This window comes from Mixophyes fleayi, chromosome 6 (assembly GCF_038048845.1).
Source record: "Mixophyes fleayi isolate aMixFle1 chromosome 6, aMixFle1.hap1, whole genome shotgun sequence".
Taxonomy (NCBI): Eukaryota; Metazoa; Chordata; class Amphibia; order Anura; family Limnodynastidae; genus Mixophyes; species Mixophyes fleayi.
This window is the reverse complement of record NC_134407.1, coordinates 197,959,328-197,976,288: the sequence shown is the minus strand read 5'-3', so window position 1 is coordinate 197,976,288 and position 16,961 is coordinate 197,959,328. Positions and strand designations below refer to the sequence as shown.

Genomic DNA, 16,961 nt, shown 5'->3' with positions numbered 1-16,961 from the left:
TCAGCACATTCTCTGGACTTTAGAAATGATTACTTTACCTTTTTAGCTGGATTTCCTCTGAATATATTTGCCGACGGTAGTGGAGTGGTACGTAAGGGAGGAGACAGACGCAGTAGACCTTCTAGCAGATTAAAACCGTGGTTCCCGACACTGCAGCTACGGGGAATATGAAGGGAAAATTAGAATTGATTCATTTGGTTTCTAAGCTCAGTCATCCAGATGAAGGGGTATATTCACTAAACTGGTTTGAAAAAGTGGAGATGTTGCCTATAGCAACCAGATTCTAGCTGTCATTTTGTAATGTACTAAATAAATTATAACTAGAATCTGCTATAGGCAACATTTCCACTTATTCAAACTCGCAGTTTAGTAAATATACCCATCAGTATCCTGTGGTGTTTTACAAGCACCAGTGTGGGGACAGGGAACTCCAGGACCACCTACAGTGGATCTCTCCTGGTCTGTTTTTAAAGGTTTATACAAGATGTATAATTAATATGTAGCCGACAAAGAATTCCCGTGCCCAGTGTCAGATCATCTGTAGAAACCAGAGGTAGACAACCTGTGGATCCAAACTAAAACGTCTCAGCAAAGGCTGACCAGGTATGTACTATAAAGAAGGAACAGGGTGGGTCCATTATACACAAACGCTTTCCTAGTCTTTTGTATAAATTATGTTGTTCTAGACACCTGTGAGCGTCACTTACCCCTATTATAGTATACATGCACAGGACTTCCCATACTATATTTGTCCACAAGAGTGAATTGTTTCTAACTGGGTATGTGGACCTGCACCATGTCACATCATTTTCTCAATGACACTGCGGGTTTGAAATCCTCATCACCAATAGCTTTCTGTATTGGCAATATATGGATAATGATGAGGCTGGATATGCACCACTCCCTGATTTACATCATGTACATTGAGAGGTGAGAGTAGCCCTTAGATATACACTCTAGCATCTAACAATGATTAACTGCAGTTTTACGCTTTTCCTTTATGTAAGTAACTCTTAAAGGAGTAGTCAATTGGTGTTCGCGGTAACGCGTGTTACCGTGAAAAGTGCGCAATATTGACTAATACGGTACTGCAGTAACGTGGATTTTCCTTCGCAACCCTATGGGGTGCCCACGAAAATCCACGTTATTGCAGTACCGTGGATTGCCTTTGTGGCCCGTTCTGGCGCGTTACCGCGGACCGGAATCCTAATTGAATATGCCTGTTAAGGACAGATTCAATTCGGCCACGTTCGTCTAGGATTAACGTGGCGTTAGTACTATTACCTTTAATACAGTCGTTTTAACCCGGATTTTTACTTGTGGCCTTGAGAGGTGCGAGCAAAAATCAGTGTTAAAATTACTATACTAGCGGTAGTACCGCACACTTTTACCGTACTAATGGTAATTGTGCGCAGGCCACGTTATTCCTCGAATCGGACCCTTAAGGTCTTTCAACTTTAAATTTTTAAGTGGCGTTTGCCTTTAAAGGGCCACTAACCCTAATTACAAATTGCCTTGTTTATAAAAGCTACTAATAAAATTTACAAATATATATGTAAAAGCTTATATTAGAGCTACTAATAATAGTCACACATATAGAACGGTTTCACCTTAACCGATTTGAAGTTATTTGGGAGAAAGCAGGTTTTGTTGGATTTTTTTTTTTAGCTACATAATTTCTTGTCAGTAAACCTATTGAAGAACTCTTTGTCAACATTTGCAGAAAATTAGATTAAATAGCTTACACGCAACTGCAGAGCAAATTTAAATATGAAGTCAGACATTTTATGAGAACTTTGACATATATATTTGTGAATGTTATAGGATGCTTATTAATATTCAGTCAACTCATATTTTAGGGTTAGAGAACCTTTAAAATGCTTCACAGAATTCTGTTTTCACCTGTATGAGCCCCTCTCAATCCAAGGGCGACCCCACACATTTTTCACATCATGGAACTGGATTTCGGGTTGCATATAATCCAATATGTGCCGATATTACAGTAGAGATCCGGAGGAACATAAACAATATTAACCCAGAGAAATATAGATCGTAGAATGAGAAATACTCCGCAAACAGTGAGGTTGTACATATAATATCATATGCGGGATTTATACCCTGACCATCTGAGATGTGTGTTGTACACTTGTGTTAGTAAGCGCACATCAGACCTAAGGTATGTTAGGAAAAGATGCACTTTGTTTACGTTTGGAAGACACATCTGCCATATAATTAGGGTATAGGGTAATTCATACAAGGTAAACACATAGCTCTATAATACAGGCTGACTGGCAGGCCATGCTGGAACTTTTAGTTCTACAACCAGCGAGCCATACATTGCTCACCTCTGTTCTAATACACATCATAATAAACAAGAGGCAAATGTTACCTAATTCTGCTCTAAAAAAAACTTTTAACATACAGGGTGAATGTTATGTTATTATGAATTTCTGTGAAAAGACAGTTTTGGGAAGTAACGGATTTAATCCAGATAGATTTATACCTCACGCTCTTAAAGAGGAACAGTGTGGAGAGAGACAGGTGGGAGTTGTCTCCAAAATAGGGACAATTCCCTGTCATAGGGATATATAGCATATGCATAGGTGGGATAATGTCCTATACTTGCCAAAATGAAGTTAATGATATTTAATACCTGTAACAATAATCTCTAACCCCACCTAGGTACTGTTAACAGGGCTGTCCACTTTTGCCAACCTTTTCTTAATCAAATATGCCTCCACTACAGTGACTATGAGCACCAATTACTTGGGGAGAGGAACCTTAATATGCTATACATGGGGATTATCCTCCCACATGTATAAAATATGTGGGTCCCTCTCCCCAAAGTAATGCATGTTTATTTAAGAAGGGGGTTTTGGACAGCTCCTTTTACATACTCTGGTGTTAGTCCCCGCCTCCCTGGCTAAATAAACATTTATCTGGATCGGGAATTAACCCAATACCTATAATATGCATGTTAGAGATCAGTTCATTAACCGAGTTCAAAGTAATTGAGTGGAAAAGTATATGCAAGGAATGATCAGACGAATGTCTTCCTTAGTCTTCACTTCTTGCAGCTGTTGATACATATGAGGCAGCTTCTGACACCTCCCTGGATAATGTCCAGCGCGTCTCTTACCTCCCAGGAGGTGGTGATAAGAAGAGGCCTCGTCCTGTCGCTGGTGTCAAAGACGCGCACACCCCCCACTCAAACCCACGAGTGTCGTCTCCTGCACCGCCCACAGCATCCCGATGTGTAACCCCACCCACAGCTTCATTTACAAAGTATTGTATAGGGTGGTGGCCGCCATGTTAGTTTCTGGCAACCCGCACACAGCACATCCATTCATTATTGCGGCGGCCATGTTTACTCCTGGCAGCTGGTGAATACTATCTAGCTACTAAATTCCCCTCATAAGGGACAAACGTTACTTACACCTGGTATATAGGCTTTCATTCAGGTCCTGATAAAGAGGCTGTAAAACTAAGCACAAATTTAAGTAGAGCACATTTTGCGCCTTGCTACGCCTGGAGAGGCGGTTTCGGGGGGAGTGCCAGCGCAAGTTGGCTACGCGCATGTGAGTTTGTAACGCTCATTCAGATGCAACCGGTTTAGAGTAGACCACAGTCTGATTCACTAGGAAAATAAGGGGAAAAAAGGAGTAAGTTTGCTCCTGGACAAACCATGTTACCAATGCAAAACCTATGCAAGAGGTACAATTTAGTTTATTGTTTTGCACATACGTTAAATACTAGCTGTTTTTCATGTAGCACACAAATACTTGACACATTTACTTTCACACTGAAATTTAAAGTTGATCTAGTACATGTCCTACCCCAACTATAAACCTGCAATCACATTTAAATGTACATCCCTCTCCAATGCAACATGGTTTTGCCACGGTGCAAAGTCATACTTGCCAACTCTCCCGGATTGTCCGGGAGACTCCCGCATTTTGCGAGAGTCTCCCGGACGAGTGTGGCAATCTCCCTGATAGGAAGGGGGAAAAATTTAGTTTAAACGCCGCGATTCACCCGGGCCAAAATGACGCGATTTCGCAGCCCCGCCCCCTGCACTCCCACGTCCCAGCCGGCATCTCCCGGAAAAAGAAAAAAAAATGTTGGCAAGTATGTGCAAAGTTACTTCTAATTTTTGCTTTATATAGTTGCCAATTCCGCCTATAACAAGGGCTTGTTTATTTGAGCTGCAAGGTTTTTTCCTGGTCACGGGTTGTGGGCTTTTGGACGTTACAAAGTTCAGGTTCATCGATATCAAAACAATTTTTTTCTTAAAAAATAAAAACTATTGCCGTGTTGTGTTTGTTGAACGTTTTAGTGTTGGACGCTGTCTGCTGGTCTCTTAAGTGGGCGTGACCTCCGCTGTTGGTAGATTTATCATCATCATCATCTAAGATGTATGTGTTAGCGGGAGCACGAGTTTATAGCTGCAAGTCTGGGCATGGAGGGACTGATGTCCTCATTGTAGAATAGATCAGGGGTCTGTAAAACCTGCATTCTGGCACGAATTAGGGCACTTATGTGAGGCATAAAGTGAATTGGGGGCACTTATGTGAGACATAATGTGAATTGGGGGCACTTATATGAGGCATAATGTGAATTGGGGGCACTTATATGAGGCATAATGTGTATTGGGGACACTTATGTGAGGCATAATGTGAATTGGGGGTACTTATGTGAGGCATAATGTGAATTGGGGGCACTTATGTGAGGCATAATGTGTATTGGGGACACTTATGTGAGGCATAATGTGAATTGGGGGCGCTCATGTGTGGCATAAAATAAACTGGGGGTACTACTTTGTGGCATAATATGAACTGGGGGCACTACTCTGGCATAATATGAATTTAGGGCACTACTGTGTGGCATAATTTGAACGTCCTATTATATTACTATTAATATTCTCTTTATATTAGTATCATAAAATAAGAAATCATTAAATATATATATATATATATATATATATATATATATATATATATATATATATATGTGCGTGTGTGTGTGTGTGTGCCTCCATTAATAATTGATACTCAGATTTGTAGAATGTAGATAAAGATCTTATTAGAGGAACCGAATGAAGGAGAGTAACCCTCAAATAGTGACAGGCATAAATACAAATTTTTCAGAGACTTTTAGCCTTAGAAATAGAATTAGGCAGATGGTAACAGTCCCAAAAATAGTAATTAGATGCTGTTTAGAAAAAGTCGTTTACCAACAAAACAATCAGCCCCTGTAACGGAGCAATCGCCAAATGAGTTTTGTTATCTGTAACTTACGTATACAAATGCCATATAAAGTTGGGATATTGAAGATAAACATTCCCAGTCTTGATACAGATGGTGATATACCTCTCAAAACCTCAGGTCTCCGGCAGAGCTGAATGGCCTAGTTATATATGATTTGCCAAAAAAACGCAGGGTTGGAGCGATGGAAGGTAAGTAGTAAGGATTAGGTGATGGTCAGCTGCTTGGGAATCTTAGTCCTCCAGCAGGAAAAGCAACTGTATAACAAATGGGTGCGCAAAATAAAACTGGTGATTCATATTATGTTTTATATAGAGAGCCTCATAAAATCAAATAAGAGAAATAGATCTGTTTATAGGTCAAAGAGAGCAATCCTTTGAAAATCCTTGATGCGTTTCTCCGTCTAGACTGACGGTTTAATTAAAAGGACTATTCCTTCTGATCAAACTGTCAGTCTAGGTTATATCTGTTGTATTATATGAAGCCTAACATGCAATATGTGTTTCCCTATAAAAATAAATGTTTACAAAGCTTACAGTTGGTTCTGTGTATGTGTATAATAGTGTAAACACGCCTACATACACTTGGTGCACGTACTACGGATGCAGTACTGGATGCTTCTTGAGATGTGTGCGACTCAGCATATAGGCTTAAATAAGCTATTTTTGTGTCAGTATTTTGGGTCCTTAAATTATGCCGAAGCTGCATTCAGTTCTGCATCAGGCACCTGATCTCTACATGGGCTTGCTCCTTAGGAAAAACCCATGTGTCTTTTGTAGTGCTAGAGTGCACGTGGTTTTATTCAGATTTAACTGCATATTATACTTGTCGACTTTTCATACGTCACTTCTGAGAGATGTGGAGGGGAGGAATAAAAGTGGTGTGCATGGCTTAACAATACCATTCGTGTCATCAAGTGGGTGGGACAACGTGTATGATGAACCTAATTTTGTCATCAAGCCACCCATCCAATTCAGTGTTTGCAGTTGTAAATGGAAAGAGCTGTCGTTGTTGACATCAGTGAGAGGAGAGAACTGCCAGTGCTGGCATCAGTGAGAGGAGAGCGCTGTCAGTGCTGGCATCAGTGAGAGGAGAGCGCTGTCAGTGCTGGCATCTGTGAGAGGAGAGCGCTGCCAGTGCTGGCATCTGTGAGAGGAGAGAGCTGTCAGTGCTGGCATTTGTTAGAGGTGAAAGCTGCCAGTTCTAGCATCAGTGAGAGGAGAGAGCTGCCAGTTCTGGCATCAGTGAGAGGTGAGAGCTGCCACTGTTGGCATCTGTGAGAGGAGAGAGCTGCCAGTGCTGGCATCAGTGAGAGGTGAGAGCTGCCACTGTTGGCATCTGTGAGAGGTGAGAGCTGCCAGTGCTGGCATCAGTGAGAGGTGAGAGCTGCCACTGTTGGCATCTGTGAGAGGAGAGAGCTGTCAGTGCTGGCATCAGTGAGAGGTGAGAGCTGCCACTGTTGGCATCTGTGAGAGGAGAGAGCTGCCAGTGCTGGCATCAGTGAGAGGTGAGAGCTGCCACTGTTGGCATCTGTGAGAGGTGAGAGCTGCCAGTGCTGGCATCTGTGAGAGGAGAGAGCTGCCAGTGCTGGCATCAGTGAGAGGAGAGAGCTGTGAGTGGAGAGACCTGCCAGTGCTGACATCAGTGAGAGGAGAGAGCTACCAGTGCTGACATCAGTGAGAGGAGAGAGCTGTGAGTGGAGAGACCTGCCAGTGCTGACATCAGTGAGAGGAGAGAGCTGCCAGTGCTGACATCAGTGAGAGGAGAGAGCTGTGAGTGGAGAGACCTGCCAGTGCTGACATCAGTGAGAGGAGAGAGCTGCCAGTGCTGACATCAGTGAGAGGAGAGAGCTGTGAGTGGAGAGACCTGCCAGTGCTGACATCAGTGAGAGGAGAGACCTGCCAGTGCTGACATCAGTGAGAGGAGAGAACTGTGAGTGGAGAGACCTGCCAGTGCTGACATCAGTGAGAGGAGAGAGCTGCCAGTGCTGACATCAGTGAGAGGAGAGAGCTGTGAGTGGAGAGACCTGCCAGTGCTGACATCAGTGAGAGGAGAGACCTGCCAGTGCTGACATCAGTGAGAGGAGAGAGCTGCCAGTGCTGGCATCTGTTAGAGTAGAGAGCTGTCCTGGGTTCCAGCAGTAACAACACAGGAAATTGAACCTCCTGCTTTGTATCTATACGGTGAATGAGTAAACAAATCTATGACTAATCTGCTCTAGTTGCGTCAACAACTACGACAAGATTTGTCTGCCAGCACTGACCTCTCTCTCCTCTCCTGGCTGTCAGGTCTGGCAGCATGCTAACTGCATTCCTGTAACAGTTGAGGTTTATGGGGAAGGGTTAGGGTGCCAAAGAGGTAAGTAGTGGGTGACCATAAAAACCACGTTGCACTCCTGTACTTTAAAAAGACACTTGTGTTTTGTCCTCTGGTACAAGCCGATGTAGAGGTCATGTCTATTGCTACTTCAGAAACTTTTAAGGAAAAGTGCCAGTAACTGCACACAGAAGTTGTGTGGTGAAAAACTCCCTTGTGTATTCCAGGATTGCAAAAAAACACAACCATTATGCTATATAGTATATAATTCAAGGGTGTGCCTATAAGAGGGCAACTGTCTCAGATAGTAACCTTTGTGGTGTAAGGGTGAGTGAATTCCAGTACGAGTGACATGGGACAAGACTTGGCTCAGGAGCATTCAATTAGGAACATTTTCAAGGAAAAGAAACACAGATATCCCAGTGACCCAGTCCAAGGTAGCCCACCATGGGACCATCCTGGGGGGCAGATGTCCCCCATCCCAGCCTGCCCCCGATGAGAGAGCAGTATGGAGTGGAGAAGGAATAGGACCTCAGACTAGACACAGCTGCAGTACTGAAAGACACAGAGAGGAGGCAGCTCTCAGAAGAAATCAGATTCTTCATTTCATTCTTCATTAAATTAGAGACAATGGAACAATCCTGTCATTTTTCCATAGTATTGCTAATGCCAGTGACCCATATGTATATACATTTCTGCAGTATATTGTCCGAGAGTGTTCCTGTGACATGGAAATTTTAGTCCCAGTATTCCCAATCTACTCATGGCTTTCACCTGCATGACTTCAGGCATCGATATTTAATTAGAAGAACTGTCTGCATCTCCTCCGGTAATAGATTTGCAATGCTAGGTTTAATTATCACCTTTTAATGATCTCATTGCCTCCACTGTTTGGATTTAAGGTATCTGAGGTCCATTTTATATGCCTTCGTACAAAATGAAACTATGGCTAATCGTTTACAGAATGCACTTACCTGCACCAAAAAGTAGCTGGGGTATCTTACTGTGATAATTCATTTTATCTTCTGTAAGATATGTAGTTTAACACAATTATATAGTGTGTCTAATTTCAAACATATTTCAATATATGCAGACAAAAAACGCTCTACTAAACAAAACGTGGTAACTGATTGTCTTCTAAATATAGCTATCAAGGGGCACTTTTAAAATAAAATATAATGGCACAAGACAATTACATCTTTAGGTGCCAAATTCACAAATACACCTATTTTTGAATTGGTCACCAATTCTGGTGGGTCCAGTTCCTGTTGAAGGTACAAGAATGTAACATAGCTGTCAAACAACGCTCTAAAAGTATGCTCTCTAGCAGGAGTTTGCCATACCTTTAGCAAATGCTACATGTGTCAAGCCCAGGCACACAGGGGCATTGCTATGCGGGCATGCGTCCATACATTTTACAAGGCTTATAAATGCTCATAACAGGGACTGGACACCCAACGTTCTGGCATCAATATATCGGTCCAGGCATGGAACTTCTTTGTTGTCTGTGATAGGTTCTAGATTCCAAAATCTGGCTGTAATAATGATGTTGGTTATCGTGAACCAACGTTTGCTTTGGATCCTGACTCTGGATAGTTAGCCACCTGCTAACTATCAGGAAGTACCTGTTACCAGAGTTCTTCACATTGATAGATTAAGGGGCACATTTATCAATATTCACATAAAGTGAAAAGTAGTTTTCAATTCTTATCGCAATGATAAGGATTGAACTATTTCTCACATTTATGTAAAGCCCTGCACAGAAACAGCAGTTCCGAAAAACTGCTGTTTCAGTGATAAAAAAAATCATACTTACCCCCCTCTTCGGAAGCGCTGTCTCCGGGTCTTCTCTTCACTCTTCAATTGCGCATGTCCAGTTCCAAGAACTGGACATGCGCACACAGATCCCCTCTCTGTCTCTGCAACGATAGTTGCAGAGAGAGCGCGCTGAGTGACAGGGAGGGATCATGTGATCCCTCCACACATGCGCTGTCCAGCTCTGCTCTTCGGAGCAGAGCTGACAGCATTAGACTTCTTCAATTCGGATGATGTACGCCAGCTGCAGCTGGCGTACATTAACATGACAAGTTCCCGAAAAATTTTTTTTTACGGGACTTGTTAGATTGCGGCCAGGAGCAGTCACCATTCTGTTGAATGGTGACTGCTCCCAAAAACGATCTGAAGTGAAAAGCAGTCATTTTCATCAGTCATCAGTGCGATGGGACTTTAATAAATTTGCGTTGGACACTTTCTGGACCAAATTACACGGTAAGTGCATGATAGTGCAATACCGTTTTTTCTTAAATATGCCCCTATGTCCTTCACTAGATCACAATAGAGCCTTATAGAAGTGGTTCCATAGATCTCTATTGCATTGCTAAGGATAGCATACAATTAACTGGTATTCATGCAGCAACATTACATTTACATGTCGTCTTCGTGTAATGGGTGGGTTTTGGCTGTAGGATTGTTTCAACCCTTCTATTTGCTGTGATAATGGCGGCGTGTTTGTTTGTTTTTTATAAAATAAATGGTGATGATGATGATGATGAAAAGGTTGTCATCCTATTTAACTTTGGCCTGTGTCTATTACAGTACTTCGCTGTCTGGTTCCCTATTTGCCCTACTAGTGAACATCCAGACTTTGGGCCTGATTCATTAAGGAACTTAAATTAAGAAGTTTCTTATTTAAGTCTCCTGGACAAAACCATGATACAATTCAAGGGGTGAAAATTAGTTTTCTGTTTTGCTCATAAGTTAAATACTGACTGTTTTTTCATGTAGCACACAAATCATCATCATCATCATCATCATCATTTATTTATATAGCGCCAACATATTCCGTAGCGCTTTACAATTGGGGACAAACGTAATAAACTAATAAACAAACTGGGTAAAACAGACAAAGAGGTGAGAAGGCCCTGCTCGCAAGCTTACAATCTATGGGACAATGGGAGATTGACACATGAGGTTAAGTATACATTTTGCATCTTGGCCCAGCCAGACTGCAAAGGTAGGGTGACTCATAAGCTAAATGATCCTGTCACACAACAATGTTATTCCGGGGGTAGTTGTCTTGTGTGAAATTGTGTAACAGGCTAAAGGTAGTGAGGTTAAGATGGTGGTTGAGGAATATTATAAGCTTGTCTGAATAGGTAGGTTTTCAGAGAACGCTTGAAAGTTTGTAGAACAGAGGAGAGTCTTATTGTGCGAGGGAGAGAGTTCCATAGAGTGGGTGCAGCCCGAAAAAAGTCCTGTAACCGGGAATGGGAGGATGTAATGAGGGTGGATGAGAGACGCAGATCTTTTGCAGAACGGAGTTGCCGAGTTGGGAGATATTTTGAGACAAGAGAGGAGATGTATGTTGGTGCAGCTTTGTTGATGGCCTTGTAGGTTAGTAAAAGTATTTTATATTGGATTCGGTAGAAGACAGGCAGCCAGTGTAGAGACATACAGAGTGATTCAACAGAGGAATAGCTATTTGCAAGGAAAATCAGTTTTAAATTTCAGTGTACAAATAAGCTATCAAGTATTTGTGTGCTACATGAAAAAAACAGCCAGTTTGTAAGTTATGTGCAAAACAGAAAACTAATTTTCACCCCTTGCATTGTATCATGGTTTTGTCCAGGAGACTTAAATAAGAAACTTCTTAATTTAAGTTCCTTAATGAATCAGGCCCTTTGTGTTTAAAGGTCGGGTGGCAAAAAGTACTGATAAGACTGTTTTCTTTGTGAGACAGTGGACTGCTCTAGGGGAAGACCATGTAAGCCAAGTTTGCACAAATCATTTAGTGTGCCAAGCCATCAGAAATGATTTGAAGAGGAATATGTCTTGTTCTGCATTAACTACAATCTGAATTAAACATTCTGTAGTCTTATAATTACCTGTAAATAACTTGTAGTAATTATTTTTTATAACATATACAGCTGAAATTTGTAGGTAGATAGTGGTTATATTTAATAATCTCTGATATTAATATTCAGTAGTTAACCAGGTTATTAACTAGTGTAAAATCTAAGTACATGAAACAAAACATTGCAAGTTAAGTCATTTAAATGGAAAGATATGATACCAAACCTCTCCCTTTTAGATATGATTGTATGACCTATGCTCTAATCCTGGTTGCAGAAATGAAAGATGGCTGCTTCGGATATAGGGGTGTTTCTGTAGGGCCTGTGTGCCTACTGGGTTTTTTTTTGTCTTCACATCTGTGTGTAAGTTAGGTGTAAGTAAACAAGGCTAGAACCTACCAGATCAGGAGAGACTTTGGATAACAACAACTGCTAGATGTTTTAAAGAGCAGCAAGATTTATAAAATGCCTGAACCTTTCCCCTTTCCAAAAGTATCTTGTTGCCACAAGGAAGGAATTAATATCCACGCTCCCCTAGTGAGTGTTTGGATAGTGTTTGCAGATTTTTGTCTAGCTCATTGCCAGGGCCTGATAAAAGCTTCAGTCCACCCTAGGCTAATGCATTCGTAGTGACTCCTCACCTTCCACACCACAGTACTATGTGTAGATAAAAATGAGCTTGTCCTTAATTTATAATCCAGCTTCAACCCGCACCAGCAATGTTTATTTATGTTCCTGTGTTTGCAAAACTCAGCTTCCGTTGGCTTTTGTAAATGGTCATGAAAACCTTTGTCACTCATTTTGTTTCCATTAAAATTACAACTGTATAGCAGAACAAATGCATGAATGAGCGCTACTGAGGATAAAGGGGGAGGGGGCTATCACGTCTGCGCCTGTCACCATCCTTGTATCGCCTGCTCGCTTATCCTCAATTGCCCGCCCAAGGATGACTCATTGTCTCCAGCCTTTGTCATAGGAGTATGTCAAGATTAAAATCTTACTCTTTCAGGTTTTCGAATTACTTTGGAGAACAACTATTCTCTTATGTTTTAAAATTATTTTCGGTTCATACTGAAGAATTTCGTGCCCCCCCCAAAAAAAGCCTAGTCAGCCTATTGGACAATCAGGCCCTGCTCGCTGCCAATGAATCAAAATATGTCTCTTTTACAATCCTCAGAGCATGAGCATTCATCTAAGAAGAAATAGTCCCTCAAAGTTATTATTAAGGAAACCGTTTGCCAAGAACTGGCACATGTCACCGGGTCTTTTAAAAAAGTCTGTTAATACAAACCTTATCAGTGAGATCAATCATAGTCACCAGTTGAGGCACCCAGTCAGATTGGACTTAGCAGGGCAATCTGCCCAGTCTGGTTGGACCTTGTCACATTGGGAATTTCCACTTTGACATGGGTCAAATAGGGGAAATGTGAATGCACATTAGATGTTTTCTGTGGAGATGTATTTACGAGATTAACATTCTCTCTCGCATTAGAATCACAGCAGGACAAGACTGGCCTTAGCAACCATAATTAAAACTTTATCCTGCCTGGAGACACACAAACAGGCTACTCTGAGTAATTTTCCTATAAGCGACTGCATCTTCGGAGCTGAGATCAGGGCTAATTCAGCACACAAGGGGTTAAACATGGCGATCTGTTGCAGGAATATTTCATTCTTTATTTTACATTTAAACAAAGCCTCAGGTAGCGTAAAGTGATTTTGTGTGTTAATGGCCCATAAAATTCATTAGTGACTTGAAATAACATGTCCCATCTGCTGGAAGTTTCCATACCTTCTTTGACATAATCCAGAACTTTATGCTTTTGTTGCTATCAAATTAGCAACATACACAGTCATAACATTAAAACCACAGACAAATGAAGGGAATAATCTTGATTATCTTGTTACAATGGCATATGTCAAGAGGTGGGATAAATTAGGCAGCAAGTGAACAGTCAGTTCTTGAAGTTGATGTGTTAGAAGCAGGAAAAATGGGCAAGAGTAAGGATCTGAGTGACTTTGACAAGGGCCAAATTGTGATGGCTACACGACAGGGTCACAGCATCTCCAAAACGGCAGCTCCTGTGGACTGTTCCTGGTGTGCAGAGGTAAGTACCTACCAAAAGTGGTCCAAAGATGGACAACCGGTGAACCGGTGACGGGATCACTGATACACGTGGGGAATGAAGGCTAGCCCGTCTGGTCCAATCCCACAGAAGAGCTACTGTAGCACAAATTGCTGAAAAAGTTAATGCTGGCTATGATAGAAAGGTGTCAGAACACACAGAGCATCGCAGCTTGCTGCATATGTAGCTCCGAAGACGCAGACAGGTCAAAGTGGCCATGCTGACCCCTGCCCAACGCCGAAAGCGCCTACAATGGGCATGTGGCCTCCAGAATTAGACCATGAAGCAACTGAAGAAGGTGGCCTGATCTGATGAGCCACATTTTCTTTTACATCAAATGGACGACCGGGTGCGTGTGTATTGTTTACCTGGAGGAGAGATGGCACCAGGATGTACTATATGAGAAGCCAAGCTGGCGGAGGCAGTGTGATGCTCTGGGCAATGTTCTGCTGGCAAACCTTGTTCCTGGCATTCATGCGGATGTTACATGTACCAACATAAACATTGTACACCCCTTTGTGGCAACGGTATTCCCTGATGGCAGTGGTCTCTTTCAGCAGGAGAAATAACAAATATAGAAAAAAGAGATAAAAGGCGCTCTGTGGTACTGATACAATCAGTTATAATATCAAATTGACATGTAGCACTGTCTGACTATACTAGCTGCTTCCAAAGGACATTCTACTGGAATGTCATCAGAATAGATAAAGTAAAACATTAACGGGAGCGCTGGTATGTCAGGCAATCTTTAATGACTGATATAATAATAACAACAGATAACATAAAAATTTCAAAATAGAAAAACTCATATAGATTAAAAGAAAAAATCAGCATAAAATAAATAAATAATGGAAAATTATAACCGCAATATGTGCGGAACCGGAATAGAGCCACCTACTAGTATGATAATTTGAATGAAATTCCGATATAGATCTTATTATTCAGGTATCATGATATTTCAGAGGAAAGGGTAATTCCTCCCAAGAAAGAATAGATATAGCAAATTCCAATTGATACAGTAATGATATGAAAGTCCTGGGTGGACTATATACACAGGAACAAATGTCTGTTCAATTCTCCTGTAAATGGAATCTAATCCACTTTCAGTGATAGCTCACAGTTTACTTTAAATAGTGGATGTTATAGGATAATGCTTCCTGCCACACTGCAAGAATTGTTCAGGAATGGTTTGAGGAACATGACACAGAGGTCAAGGTGTTGACTTGGCCTCCAAATTCCCCAGATCTCAATCCAATCGAGCATCTGTGGGATGTGCTGGAAAAACAAGCCTGAGCCATGGAGGTCCCACCTCACAACCTACAGGACTTAAAGGATCTGCTGCTAACATCTTGGTGCCAGATACCACAGGACACCTTCACAGGTCTTGTGGAGTCCATGCCTCCATGGGTCACAGATGTTTTGGCAGCACGAGGGGGACCTACACAATATTAGGCAGGTGGTTTTAATGTTGTGGCTGATTGGTGTATGATGACTGATGACTACCCAGAAATTACATAACCTATTTTCTGTACGTCTGCATTTGAAGCCGCTTTAATCACAACAGTCACTAACTCTTAGGTACAAAAGGAGTACAATGTTTTTGTAAACAGGTGTAGTGATGCTGATCATCATCGTCTATTTATTTATATAGCGCCACTAATTCTGCAGCGCTGTACAGAGAACTCATTCACATCAGTCACTGCCCCATTGGAGCTTACAGTCTAAATCCCTTAACATACACACAGACAGACCGAGAGAGATTAAGGGCAATTTAATAGCAGCCAATTTACCTACCAGTATGTTTTTGGAGCGTGGGAAGAAACCGGAGCACCCGGAGGAAACCCACGCAAACACAGGGAGAACATACAAACTCCACACAGATAAGGCCATGGTCGGGAATCGAAGTCATATAATCTGCACACGGCCATCTCTTTATAAGAGCGTATCCTACGCCCACCTATATTACTCACACTAATACAACCTCACAGCTGTCCCAATCTCCCCTCTGAGCCGCACTAGCTCCTCTTGTTTCAGCAGTGCCCTCTTCCACGTAGAATATAAGCTCTCTTATGAGCATTGCCCTCCCTACCTTTTGTTTTCACTTCTGCATTTATTTGTCTACCTTGTATGTCCCTGTATTATTATGTCCTGTTTTCTCCACTGTCCAGAGATACGGAGCACTGTGGCACCTTACAAATCAACAATAGTAATAATAGTAAAATGGGCTGGGAATTAGAATGTCTTACGTTTTTGTTCTATCATTTTGCTTGTCCTATGATATTGAGAATAAAAGTACATACTAAGATTTTGATTGGTAAATTTTATCAAAACTGTCCAACAATTGTACAATGTCTGATGTCTTCGACAATACAAACTAAATGTGATTAGATTGGACCGAGTAGGGTTGAAAAGAGTGGCCAATGATCCCAGTTATCACCTGTGTAAGGTTGCAGGCTGACCATTAAATAGTAATATCATAGCGTGTGCACCGCGATGTCAGGCTGCGCAAATTGACGGCCATTACGGTAAATAATCTTCGCTCATTTTTCCGCGAGCATCTAGAGGGTGCGAGGGAAGAATGAGCAGAGATTCCATCCTCAACATCGGCGGGATGTGTCTCCATGGATTGTTCTGGAGACACATTGTGCTGAATTGAACCACCCCCTACGCTGTTGTTGGTGACATTATATCACCATTCGCTATATATTCTGGTTTCAGATTTTTGTATGCATTATTTAACATTTTGATGTATTAATTAAATAATTTAAGATATAGTCCATTCTTCTATCTCTAAATTACTATTCATTTGATTTGCCCTTCTTGGGTATCCACCCGTAATAAAACTTTGTATTATCTGGAAAAAGCCCACAAGTAATATCACTAATGAGTACATGAAACAAAATCGTATTAATGACTGATTTCAGTTGCCTGTAGATTTGTCTGAACTGATCTCTCAGCAACAAATCCATCCTTTTTTTCATTAATTTCCTACTATTACAGGGCTATTGTTATCATATACTTCCCTACTGCCTTTTTGTGTAGTGGAACTACATTTGCCATTCTACAATCACCTGCAATTATATTTGTCAGCAGTGATTGGTTAAACATTTGGTTAATGGCGCTGCAAACTACTCTTAGTTCTTTTAATAACTTTGGATTTGTACAATCTGGGGCGATAGACTTATTTATTTTTTATTCTAAGGATTCAAGTAGCACCTCTTCTGAAATAAAATTATTTGTGTCTACCGTACAGTATATCTTTAAAAAACAAATACTGATCAAATATAGTTACTTAGGCAGCCTGCAATTTCTTTGTCTACCTCACCTCAACGCATACACAGTTTTTAGCCTTACCAGTCCTCACTGTTTATGGCCACAGGTTACATTTTTATGTAGAGCAATAT

General features: G+C 41.4%; 1 protein-coding gene across 3 annotated transcripts in view; it reads right to left on the bottom strand.

Annotated features, from left to right (window-relative positions):
* Positions 1-3,279, bottom strand: part of ARSG (arylsulfatase G) — a 46,976-nt gene extending 43,697 nt beyond the window's left edge. For 2 of the 3 annotated variants that reach the window (XM_075177962.1, XM_075177963.1), the window contains exons 1-2: positions 3,140-3,279; positions 39-156 (exon numbers count right to left, since the gene is read on the bottom strand). The gene's annotated coding sequence lies outside the window, so the exon portion shown is untranslated. The remainder of the gene's footprint in view (positions 1-38; positions 157-3,139) is intronic. The other variant, XM_075177959.1, reaches the window with a different exon arrangement.
* Positions 3,280-16,961: the final 13,682 nt, after the last annotated feature.